The following is a 13,379-nucleotide window of genomic DNA, read 5'->3' on the forward strand; positions in this document are numbered from 1 at the left end:
CATACCAGCATACAGCCTGCGGAGGCTCCAGATGGTCCAGAACCAGGCTGCCCGGTTGGTCTATAGTCTCCCACGCTACCACCACTCCACACCCCTCCTCAGGGAGCTCCACTGGCTTCCTGTTAAGGAACGTTCCCTTTTTAAGACCGGCTGCATGGTTTTCCAGGCCCGCCAAGGCACTGCCCCCGCCTTCATTTCCTCGCTAATAAAAGAATACGTCCCCACTAGAGAGCTTCGCTCTTCTTCCAAGTCCCTCCTTCAAATCCCACGTTTCAGACGTAAAAAGTGGGGTGGGACCAACTTTTCTACCTTAGCCCCCACTTTCTGGAACTCCCTCCCCGACCACCTTCGTTCTGCCACTCATTATGTTTCTTTCCGCAAAGACCTAAAAACGTTCCTTTTCAAACAGGCCTTCTCCGTGTAACTCCCCCTTCCTGCTCTACGAGAGGTTTCTACTTTGCCTCTGTTGACGAACCCTCCACTAGCGCCAAGAAACTGTACGGTGCACGTTGCGCTCTATAAATGTTTTAAATTGGAAATTGAAATTGGAAATTGGGGCCGGATACACAAAAACCATAGCTATAATATAGCTGCTATAGATCACTATTGGCCCAGGCAACCAATCTTTAATATTCACACAGTGTTAGAAGCGGGTAGCGTGGTGCAGAGTGGGCGGGCCAAACTCCGGAGGAAATGTGTAAAGCATCCATGCCGCACACACAGGCGACACACTAGGCTCACTACAAAAAGAGACTTAACACCAGATTGCATGAAAAATAACTTGTGTATTTATAAAAAATATTAGGATGCAGAACACAGGTGCATATTTTCCGTGCCAGCCGGCACGGGGTAACCATTCACAGGGGACTAGTTACAAGGCCAATCAAGCCGCTGCCAGAATCATCAACAGGCATAAACAGGGGAAATGAAAGTCAGTAGTAATATAAGGGTAACATATTAGGACGGCACATCAGACATGACCTTAGGCATAACATTGGGCATTAAACATCTGCATGAGGCATCTTGAGGGCGTAAACCACACCTCCTGCACTAGGCAACCTTGTTGGCATAGATGCATTAAACATGAATGATATTTGGGCATAAAAGCATCAGACCTAACCTAAAACATTCTAATAGGCCTCTCATTAGCATTATCAAGATTAACAGTGGGCATAACCCTAAAACATCCTGGGAATACCGTTGGGCAACATCACATTAGGCACCATTAGTGGCATCAGGCACATGGTGTATGGCATTAGGCATTATCACATGCATAAATCCCATCAGGCAGTACATTGGGCCTAATCATATTAGCATAGGGAACATTCACCTGCAATGTAAGCATTAGGGCCTTACAATAGGCACAAAAACACCTCAATACACCTGGGCATCAACCTCAGGCATATAGCCGGAGCAGGGGGTCACATGGGGTTTAAACACCTGGGCATGCGCCACCTCATTAGTAGCCGGGGGCATGGCCCATTACGCAGAACACCAACCTGGTCAGCATTGGGGGAAAAGAAGCCATTAGATTAGGCATAGCCATAAACATACATGCAACATCAGGCATCCAAATAGGCCTAGAAATGTAACTGGCATATTCAGATTAGTCATGAATCACTTTAGGTATACCACATTAGCAATGGGCCTCTAACGCCAAACCGTTGCAGCTGCCCATTGTCCAACGGGGCAGCTGTGACCAGAAGTGAGGACGAGTACAGTTGGAGTCCCCTCAGTGATTCTGTTTTCTCCACTAATGCACAACTGTTGCAGCGGCCCACAAAGGCAGCCCCGCTGTGTAGCCCCAAGGAACACAGGCACTACTGTGCACTTGGGAGCCCAGATGGAGCCCCTCACTGGGACTCTGTGGTTCAATTAATGCTGGGGAAGTCCACATGACCACTCCGGTCCTCTGGGAAGGACTACCAGGGGCAGGCACCGATGATGTGCCCCGTTGCCCCCCCCACCACTAACTCCCCACAGGGACTCCACTCACCGGGCTCTCCGGGAAGGTTTGGGACGTCCCCGCTGTGTCGTCAAGCAGCTCTGTTCCTCTCGCCGGGACACTTCTTGTCCTGGGCTGGTGCTGTGGGGCTCTCCTCTCCCACACGGAAGCCCCGCCTTCCTCGTGGCACATCTCCGGACTTCACCCGGGCCCCCTCCTGGGATCCGGGACTTCTGGTCCTTGGCTTGGGGAGGCAGGGTAGGCTCCTATCCTCTGTCACACCCACATCTCACTTGGCTTCACCCGGACCCCCTCCTGGGACCCGGTACTTCGCTGCGACAGGAGCGGGCTCCCACCAGATCACGGGAGCCCCTGCTAGGGTCTCGGCTGCCTTCTGGTTCCGGCCCCGCCCCCAGCGATAACGTGGGCCAGGGAATCTCGGTTGCTGGGCAACGCCTGGCCTCAACACGGCTCCCTCGCTGACTTGTGGCCGCGGCGGTGATCTTGGTCAATCCAGAAGTGTGGGGTGACACCCCGCCTTCAGTTTAAAGATGCCCGCTCTTCTGGACAGCACACACTCGGGGTGGGCACCCACTTTGGTTGCACTCGGCGGCCCGCTTCTCCATCTCGGGCTTCGGCTTTGCTGAAGTACGGGGTGGGCTCCCACTGACTTAAGCACCACGTTGATGGGTGGGCACCCGCGTTATTTTAATAGGCATGAGTGTGCACACATGCGGGGCGGGCACCTCAGTACTTTCACGTGCCTAGAAGCGGCACACACTCAGGGTGGGCTCCCGCGAAGGCGGCAAAATGCGGGGTAGGCTCCCCCTCAGTTTTTGAAACAGCCAGCTCTCCCTGGCAGCCCACACTGCAGGACCCACGCACCTTCTTCTGGGCAGAATGCAGATAGCGCTGCATCCCTCACCAGGTGCTAGACAGCAGGAATAAGGGTGTAGCACTAAGTCCCACGAAAATAACATTGCAGTGCTCCTCTTCTCCCGGCACTCCACAGGTAGCGCTCACGAGGCGCTAGGGGGCCAGGGGCAAAATGTCCCCAAATGAAAGTACCACCCACCAAATATAGCGCTCACCTACCCCTGGCAACTTCACAATAGCGCTCTCCTTACACAGGGCATGCAGTCAGGGTCCCACGAGGCGCTAGGGTGCAGGCAGGGAGTACAGTCCTTTAAGTGTAGCGCCCACACTCCTCACCTCCTGTTACACAGTTTTAGCACTCACAGGGTGCTAGGGCAAGGGAGCAGGCAGGCAATTCTGGGCCAGATCAGCAGCCAGTGGGAACTCATCAGTACAGGACAGCAGGTCTTAGAAGCAGTCGTCTCCCATAAAGTGGCACTCCTCCTGGCACCGCAGTCTCCACTCCAGCAAAGGGATCTCACTAGCCCGGTGGACAGCAGAGGGGTACAGTTGGGCAAAGGGGCCAGCACACAGGCCCATGAGACGGTACCTCATAGCAGAGTGTCCCCTCACCATCAAGTCCGCGCTCAGACTGAGCATATGGCATCCCGGCTCTGCTATTTATACACCCCTCACCCCACCTACCACAAAGGGCTAGCACCTTCTGGAAGGCTCCTGGCAGTTCCAGTCCCAACTGGCACTGTGCGGGAGGTGTAGGGCACTCTGTCACTTCAAACACTAGACCGCCAACCCACCTCAGGCAGGCGGCACAAGCAGACAGAAATGGCGTCCATTTTAAAAGTGACATCTTACAAAGCTGCATTTCTACAATGGTGGAAATAAAGGTGTGTAGACCATTGCACAGCTTTTAATATTTTCAGTTCAGACACACCTTGCCAGTAGAAAAGGCTATGGGAAAAAGTGAAACATTTTAGGACAATAAGGACCAAGTCCAACACACAGCAAATAGATTTAGCAGCCTAGAAGGAGTGGATTGACTTGAGGCTCAGGCCATTGGCCACGAAGTGCAGTTGGGCAACCTTTTGATGGTAACTGAGACCCGTGAGAATGATACAGGGCACTGCACGATGTTAGGGGAAGGAGAAATCTGTGGGAGCATGAGCGGCTCCCCAGGAAACACCCATGAGGGCCTAAATATGACCCTGTCCTGCAACCAATCCCCTTTATCAAATAGCGGGACTATCCCGAAAGCTGATTGTGGACTCTGCGGGTCTTTCCCTCAATCCACCCTTCCAGTTGCCAATAAAACCAACTCTCCTGATCGCCTACGGCTGCGTCTCTTATCCTGGAACCTTGCAGGTCTGAACAACAAGATAGATGACCCCGAATGGGGCCATTTCATTGACCAACACAAGATCTGCATGTTACAGGAGACGTGGCCAAGAGGGGACGTCTCTAAATCGGGTTTTACCAACTTCAATATTCCTGCAATATCTGGTGGAAAAGGGAGGCCCTCAGAGGGATTAAGTATATGGGTGGGAGTTCACCTAGGCTGGTCAACAAAACAGTTAGACTCATCTTCAAATTATATTCTGTGTGTCCTCATGCACTTTTAGCCCCACACCTATATAGCCCTTCTAAATGTGTACTCAAGACCAGCTAGCCAGGGATAGAAGTCAAAAACACTTGAGGAACCAATGTCATTTTTAGCTACCATTGCAGATAACCATACAGTGATCATAGGAGGGGATTTCAATTGCCAATTTGAGCCATTAGATGGCATTGCTTAAGGATAGTCTCTGTGAAGAAGATAAGTACTGGGCCAGATGAATTGCCTGATTTAAAAATTCTCCATAAGGGTATACATGTATCTCCAACATCACCCAAAGGGAAAATGTAGTTCAGCTGCAGGATATGTACCTCCGCCGTATTCCCCTAAAAAACATTTTTCAGGGATGTGTCTTTGAAACATACCCTGCTACAAGGGGTTGTGTACCTGTAATATCTCTGTGGGGTGATATATATTTTTATGCCAAAAGAACAATTGATGGACGGAATGCTGATCAATGTCAAACATACACTCCAGTACAGAAATCTGGGCCTACATCCATCGTTTTTTGCTTCCTATGCCATTCCAGGTTGAACCCAGCCATATGCAAATCAATCTTGATCCCGTTCCCATTGGAACAGTCCAGCCCGAACTGCGAGGCCAGGTTCTCCCGGGACTAGAAACAAGCATCCTAGGTCCGGTTGCAGGGTATCACCCCTCATTAGCTTGAGTCCAGTGGCATGTAGAGCACAGGCTGAGCATACCCGACTCACTCGGGGCGACAAATCCAAAAAGAACCATTGATGGACAGAATGCAGAACAATTTCATTCACTCACCCCAGTACAGAGATCTGGGCCTAAATCCATTGTTGTTTTGCTCCCTGTGATATTCCAGTTTGACCCCAGCCAGTGCAAATCAGCCTTGACCCTGTTCCTCATGGGAACAGCCAAGCCCGAACTGCCCATGAGGAACATTGTCAAGAGTGATTTGCATATGGCTGGGTCCAAACCGGGGTGGCTAGCGGTGAGCAAAAGAAAGATGGATTAAACACAGATCTTTGTGACTGGGGGTGAATGTTTGCATTGTTCAGCATTCTGTACATCAATTGTTCCTTTTACTTTCATATATATATTATGGGCAGATATATACCTGTAACGACACAGAAGAGTAATCATTTAATGGGTAATTTCATTGGCAAATGAAATTATATAATACCACGTTCTACTTAATGTGACGAGGAAAGGTCAGAGGAAATTGCCAGTTCTAAGCGTTCGAGCACTTGTATCAGCGATGCAAGGGTGTTTCATTCTTAATAATACTGCCAGTGTAACATCAGTGCAAGTTGAACGACAAAGGTCCCTGTGCATCTACTGCAACGGAGTCTGTGTTTCTGTAGCATTACTTCCAAAACAGGGCTGAGTCTGGTAGGTCAGTGGACTAATGCGTCCACTGCAGGGGTCTGTGTTTGACCACATGGTCACAGGTTCAAATCCCGGCGGGTCCTCTCATCCTTTCTGAGGTGGATGAAATGAGTACCATTGAGTTGGGCAACAAAACATCTGCTATTCATGCGCTTTACAAATACACATGTTATGTGAAAACTGCAAAGTACATTCCTATGAAATAAGGGCTTTGCAGAGGAGCACCCTTGGAGACACGCATAACAAGTACATGCAATACACCGGCAGGAGAATCTATCTGTAACACCAATTCTGGGGAAATACTAGTGTAATGTGTGCAAGTACTTACAATCATCAGCATTAGAGGGGCGTTAGATCTGCCTGGACCCCAATAAACGCTTCTGATGGCAGCCCAGTGTGTGTGTTACTGTAGACGCAGGGGTGGCGCTGAAAGCAGAGCTCAGCTGCACCTCTCTCCTCCTACACATTCCTTCTGACCCTCCTGTTTTGGAAACCCAACTCTTTCCCTCGCAGCCATGACCCCGTGATCTCTCGGGGTGCACTTTGTTTACCCCAATGCTGTGAGATGTCAAAACTCATCCAGTCTGACTGTGAGGGCTGGCACCACCTCCCCCTTACACCTACAACTGCAACAGAGGGCCTACTGCAGGACGGACTGCCCTCACACTCAGAAAGATGCCAACAGACGCGCAACGCAAGACTGACCCAAAATTACTGAGCACACTGCAGGGCTGACTGAGAAATCCAGCAACGTCCTTGGACCTGGAAATGAGGACAGTTACAGGTTCGTGGGATGACCGGATATAAAGCCATTAAGCTGCCTCCGCACGAGGCTGCAAGAATTATGTGGAAACCAAGGGCAATATGACCCTCCTGCCTTAACTAAATTATCCTGCAAAAAAGCCATTCATACCTCACAATGCGACACAATCTGAGGCAGCATTATTCGGCAATTAGGACACTAACGCGCAAAAATCAGAGCAAATGTTTTTATCTCCGACAGTACCCGTTTGTCACCTGAAGCAATCAGAAAAGGAAAGGTTACCAGTACCAGTCAATCTTTGCTAAGCATGCGACATATAATTTGTATCTGAACAAATCTGGTTATAATGGTGGATTATGCTGCAAGTGCGGACAATCCATATTAATGCAAAAATCACTGGCGTCGTAGAACTGCATAGTTCCAGTAGCTCGGCTCCTGCATATATACACTGCATACCTAACTGGACGATTCATAGAGTACAGGCCAGATGCAGAAATACAAAGGTACATCACACAAAATAAATGCTGGAGGCCACATCCATACACTGAAGATGCACTTGCCATATGCACTGCAAAGCTGATTCAAAAATACAACTGCGCTTTGTACAGGCAGAATAGTAAGCCTAGAAATACAGGAGAATGAGAAGAAATGAAGATGAAGGGTTTACACACTGCAGGTTAGATCCGCTGCGTGTCTACATTGCAAGTTAGGACCACTAAAACAGGAACACTGCCTCCATGCTCCACGTTGTCTCAGCACCCAAATAGGGCAGGGTGACCGAAGTTATCACCTCAGAGCATAGTGGAAACGCAGTGCACTGGCACTTCATTTTCAACACCGGGACTTATGACAACCAGCCACATGGTGGTAGGCATGGGCGGAAAATCCGTTCCGCTCGCGGATTTTGCGGATTTTCGGGAAATCCGCAATCCGCGAGATTTGCGAATTTCCCGCAAAATCCGCAAATCCGCGAGCAGCGGATTTTGCTCGCACTGCTCGCACTGTTCGCGTGAGTTCGCGCCCCGCGAATAAGTGCAAAATTGGCGAAATACGATCTTAGCAAAACTGAAAGTAACTACTTACCAGGTTCAAAAGTTCAGGCACATCATTAGTAGCCATTTCCTGTAGTGCTTCCTGAGGGGCCCCTCCAGAGTTCAGTTGCCAGTTGAAACTATTATGTGACCCTGCTCTGAACCTCAGAATAGTTACACATATGCCACAAAGGTCCTGAATTACAGCTAAGGGAGACAAGCAGGAGCCAGGCTGGAAGTTAAAATCCATTAATCAGCCCCTAATTCATTATTGTCAGTTGGGGCAGGGCAGGTGTTGTAACTAATTTTGCAACAATGAAAGCACTTAGCAAGTGCAAAAGATCACTAATCAGGGTGCACTAAGGAAGCAGGTGCCAGCTAAAAAAATATTCTGTGACACATTAATCAGCCCCAAATTAATTCAGGTCACTTGAGGCAGGGAAGGTGTGCTTTGCTTTGCCGAAAATAATGTACACTGGACAACCAGAGGGTGTGGTGATGAAACAGAGGGTGGCATGGGTGGGCCAGAGGGTGGCATGAGTAGTCAGAGAGTGGCAGTGGTGACAGAGAGTGGCAGTGATGAAGAAGAGTGTCCCAAACAGGCTGGACACGTAGAAACAACAAGTTCGCAAAACTTGCGACCCGACAGGTAAGTTCGCAAATTGCGAAATTGTAAAAACCCTCGCGAACTGGCAGAAACACGGGCGAACACAAAAAAAAAAAATCCGCAAATTCGCGGGAATTCGCGGATTTTGCGGATTGCGAATCCGCAAATCCGCAAAATTCGCGAACGCGAGATCCGCAAAATTCGCTCATGCTTACATGGTGGTGCTCTTTGTCCAATTTGTGATGAACACAACAACAGTCTTTAATCATTTTATATACATTAACATGTTGTCCCCATTGCACGAATGAAAAAAAAGTGCTTACAGACTTAATGAAGAAGACAGTGTGACACCGCAAGTAAAAGACCCAGTCCAGGTAGGCAGTCCAAAAAGCAGACAGGGCGGTAACAAAGAAGCCTCATTTTCAATCGGAGGCCAGAGTGTACCATAAATAAAGATGACAGCCAATAAGAATGATGGGCGAGGCTTCAACTCCACTTCTGAAATCTCCTCGATTACAATAAGCCTCGCAGAGCCAGCAGCGCATGTGCGCTGCAACGCAGGTCTGCGAGACCTAAAACGAGCCTCGCGTCGGCTCAACATCGGTGATTCTGAAAGAATCACTTAATCTCCCAGTGCCTACCAAAAATTAATGTGCCTGTCTGTAAAATAACTGGCGCTCTTGTAAAGCGCTCCAATACCTTCGGGTCCAGTTTGGACAATAAACAACTGCACAAAAAACTAAAGGCCTGACCTGCAATCGGCAGGTGGGAGGAGGGAAGAGTAGCCATCACACAATTTACTGTGTGATGGCCAACTAAAATGTTCTCATAGTGACATCTCCAGAGAGAGAACGAAGCACTCAGAGGAGGGACTTTGACAGAAATACATCAATAAGAAGCCATAATTTCTGAATGCCATAGATAGTAACGAATGGCAATCAGTGGGTTTGCCAAACCCCACAGAAGAGATATAACAGGTCGATTGAAGCTCTGCTCCTAAGTATGTTTCATGATTTTCCTGGATGTATCTGTCAGGTAGCCAATCTACACAAACACTATGACACCATCCAATAATGTCTTTGAGAACAACACAGAGAAAAAAACAGAAAGTTCTTGGAAGATAAATACATCTTATTCAAAAGAGAGGAACCAGGAGCTTTTAAGTAGGTCCTGCACAATGCTCCTAAAAAGTTAAGTAAGTGAAATGGATGTGCACATCCATTTAATTTATTTAAGATAAATGTATCTGTCATATTGTCACTTTGCCTTGAGTGGGAATCAATTGCTGACATTCTCTTCACTGGAGAAACATCTAGCTTAAATTCAAAGTACCTCTTCACTCGTTGGTGGGTTTGTGTGTGGGATTGAAAACGGGTGAGTAGGTGAATACATGAACAAGTCAATATGATTGATGAATGGATGCATAAGTACAAGGATGAATGACCAGTTTCATAGCTGAGGAGCAAGTGGGTGCATGGATCGAATTATCCATTTCCCACCTATTGACCAGTTTCATAGCTGAGGAGCAAGTGGGTGCATGGATCGAATTATCCATTTCCCACCTATTGACTCATTCTAGCTATTCTCCCTATTTGACCTCTCTGCAGGGTCATCCCTGATTTTTAACCTCCTTTGCTGTACCTGTTTTATGCTGGCTTTTCAGGCTCTGTGCACTTTACTCCTGCTAACCAGTGATAAAATGCTTATGCTCTCCCTTATAACATGATAAAATTTGTTTACACCTGACTGGTTGATTTATTTTACGTATAAGTCCCTATTATATGGTACTACATGTCCCCAGGGCCTATAAATGTATTGCTAGTAGTGGCCTGCAGCACTCCTTGTGCAATTCACATACAAATCCTGGTAAAACCTGTCTCAGGCCTGCCACTGCAATTTGTTTGGGCAGTTTAAACTGTCATTTTGAACGGGAAAAATATTTTGCAGAGCCTAAACCTTCCCTTTTAATACTTCTAAGTCACCACTGAGGTAGGTCCTAAAAGTTCAGAGGCAGCATGCATGGTATTGAAAAAGTAGGATGTGTGCTTACGTTTTATTAATTCAGGCAGTGAAAAATTCCTTAAGTTATTGTTCATCGTAGCAAGCCTATCCTTTCCATAGTCTAACAATAGATTACCTTATTACACTAAATACGTGATAACTTCAGTTTGGTAGAAGATAGAGGAATACGTATAGCACTTTTTAAAATTTAAATTCCTCTTTAATGGCGAAGAAGCATTTTAAGTTACTAGTCTGAAAATGTTATGTATAAAATTTGCCATTTTTCTGCCTAAACCTAATGTGCCCTTATTACAATGTTCCGGGTCTCATGACTGAAAATGGTTCTCCTATGGTGTGATGTGTATTCCACACATGGGGACAAAAAGAGCCTGGGTGTAGAGAGGGAGTTGGCCTTCCTGACAGGATGGCTGGGAAGGAGTTGTGACCTGCCCGAACACACTTAAAATCACCCTGTCTGCAGCACACACAATTGACCCTGACACCAGGTCTCTCTTTGCCTTTTTCCCCTTAGATAGATTGCAGTCAAACCCAGGTTTGAGGGGAGAACTGGCCACAACGAGTTTGAGAGTAGGCCTGAGATTGCACTCCACACAAAGGCTGGCACTGAGTATAAAGTGGCACCCTCAGAACCTCTCATCTGAACACCCCTGGATCTACAGAAGGTTCAGAAGAAGGGTTGCGCTACTGTCTGAAGATGGAAGATTGGAGTTGCTTACCTTGAACCCATGATGTCCAGAAGTGACTGCAAGAGCTGCTTGTCTGAACTCCTGTTTGAGCTACAGGGGCACAACCAGCTTCAAGAGGCCTTCCCTGTAACTGCACAACTGATCAGCACTAACTGTACCTGCCTGAATCCTGCAACAGGCCTCTGCTGGCCCCAATCCCAAGATGTACCCTACCAGGTCCTGGACCCTTGACAGGCATCAGAGTGTACTTCTCCTATTTCAATCTTGCAGAGTTTGAGCTAATGGTGAAAATGTCGATGTTTTGGGCTCCTCGCGACAATCACCACGTCTCACACCAATGCGAAGATAGGCTTGTGATCTGCTTTTAACACCAACAGCGAATGCCGGTGCCTCCTGCCAAAGTGAAGTTCCAGCAACAAGCTGCTCCACATACCAAGAACAATCTCCTCGCATCTCCAGGCAACGCAAAGCTGCAGCTGAGGCTCCACACATGGATTTGGACTTTGAGAAAATACCCTCTTCACTTGGACAAACCTTGTTCCTGTATTCAACACACACTCCATCACAGTTGGCCTTAACTTGTAAGTTTGACCTAGTCCAGTTTGACCAGATAACCACTTTGCACTTTTTGGCGCTATTTTCACCCAAAGATTTAAAATTCATAACTCTGGTTCTACTGGTTGGATTTGTGTCATTTTAGTGTTATTTTATGTATTAGCATGCTCTCAATTTTCCTAAATTGGTTTAGGATTTCTCTGGTGTTGTGTTTTCTCTTTGAGTGTTTGAGCACTACATAAATACTTTATACATTACTTCTAAGTTAAGCTTGAATACTTGTATGGCAATCAAACAGAGAGATAAGCACAGTGAATGTTGTGGTTCAACCTTCCAAGGATTGAGTTTATTGCTTGAGTAGGGTTTCCACTCCCCAATAAGACACACACACACACACGTTTTCACATAAACTCACCAATCAACAATGAACAGGTACTTTCTGTTATAAGCCAGTTCCATTAGCTTGGCAGTGCTTGCTCTTCTTGAGGTGCCCCAAAGTGATTTACTTCTTTCTTCTGCTTAGTGAGGACATTTATTATATTTTTATCTTTCGCTAATATGCAATTATTTTTTATATGTTAAAATGGTGGGGAAAACTAAACAGGGTAGCCAATAGTCATATGCCTATTTCGAGTCAAACTCTGAATAGTGGCAATCCTAGTGTTCATTTATACACATTCTGGGCTTTCTTTGTTGAAATTGAAATGCTTTGGCCAAGCTACAGTAGGTTTTACATCTTTGAATGCCATGGGTTTGTATCAAACCATGTATGACATTTTGCCACCTCACCACCATTTACCAGGCACTGTCAAAGTACCTCAGAAGAACACTAACCCTGGTCTTAGGACTACGTGACGCTCACGTAGTTTGCACAAGTACACGCTACATGAATTGCACGTAGCACAGTGAAAAAATGCGTGGTGTAGTGTAGCAGTATTTTTTGCTTGCTCGTGGCCCTCAACATCAAGTTGGCGACCGCGAGTGAGCAAAATAACATCCCGGCAAGACTTTTTCCTTGTTCACGATCAGCAACATCAAGTTGCCGATCGCGAGCGTGGAAAATAAACCTCCCGGCGAGATTCTCAATGCGGGGAGGTCAGGGTTCTCATTGTGAGTAGTCACGTTTGCTCGCGACCGCTTGCAATGAGAAACTACCAGTCCACGTTGAGAAAGCTGCCGCTCGAGTACAAATCTACTCGAGTGACAGAAAATGACCACTTGCACTGTGCAAGATGCGGTTTGCAATGATTGCACAGTGCAGACAAGCATCCAGCACAGTGCAATCAGTGCAAACAACGTTTTGCACAGAAATCTACGCAGTTCGCATAGCTTGCGTAGTGCGAAGTGCACTTCGCTAGCTACGCGTAGCGCCACTACGCTAACTACGACCAGGGTTATACACAAAGAAGCTATATTTGTGCATTGTTATTAAAAACATAAATATATCTTTTTCTTTTTTTCATGACATAACTTAACAAAATTAAAATAGTCATGCTTTACAGACCAGTAGGATAAGAGTTTAAATATGAACACCAGGATATTCCCTGGCCCAGCGGATCACAAAACAACATACCAGGATTGGAATCGGTTTTGGCTCTTCACTTCTTCTGATCTTTACACTAACATGTGCACTATGATGGCTACCTTCCCCTTATTTCAGAATTACCTAAAGCCATCACCACAAGTTTCCATTGCCAGCAGCTATATTGTTGGAGTTTCTACTGCAAGCTCCCTGTCATGTCTGAGCTCTCACCGGCCCCTCCTCCAATCTTCCTAGGGTTTTTTTCAAAGAGATTCACCCCTATCCATGCCGTTCATTACCTGCTCATCTCTTACAAGACCTCTCCTGTAAATATTTAATCAAACCCATTGAATATTTAATTAAATCCTGTGAATGTCTTATTAACTCAGAAAGATATTTAA

At 46.9% G+C, this 13,379-nt stretch overlaps 1 protein-coding gene across 2 annotated transcripts in view; it reads right to left on the bottom strand.

Moving 5' to 3' along the window:
• Positions 1-13,379, bottom strand: part of LOC147747789 (flavin-containing monooxygenase 1-like) — a 472,774-nt gene that overhangs the window by 385,025 nt on the left and 74,370 nt on the right. The window lies entirely within an intron of this gene.

The sequence above is a fragment of the Lissotriton vulgaris genome, chromosome 1_1 (assembly GCF_964263255.1).
Source record: "Lissotriton vulgaris chromosome 1_1, aLisVul1.2, whole genome shotgun sequence".
NCBI lineage: Eukaryota > Metazoa > Chordata > Amphibia > Caudata > Salamandridae > Lissotriton > Lissotriton vulgaris.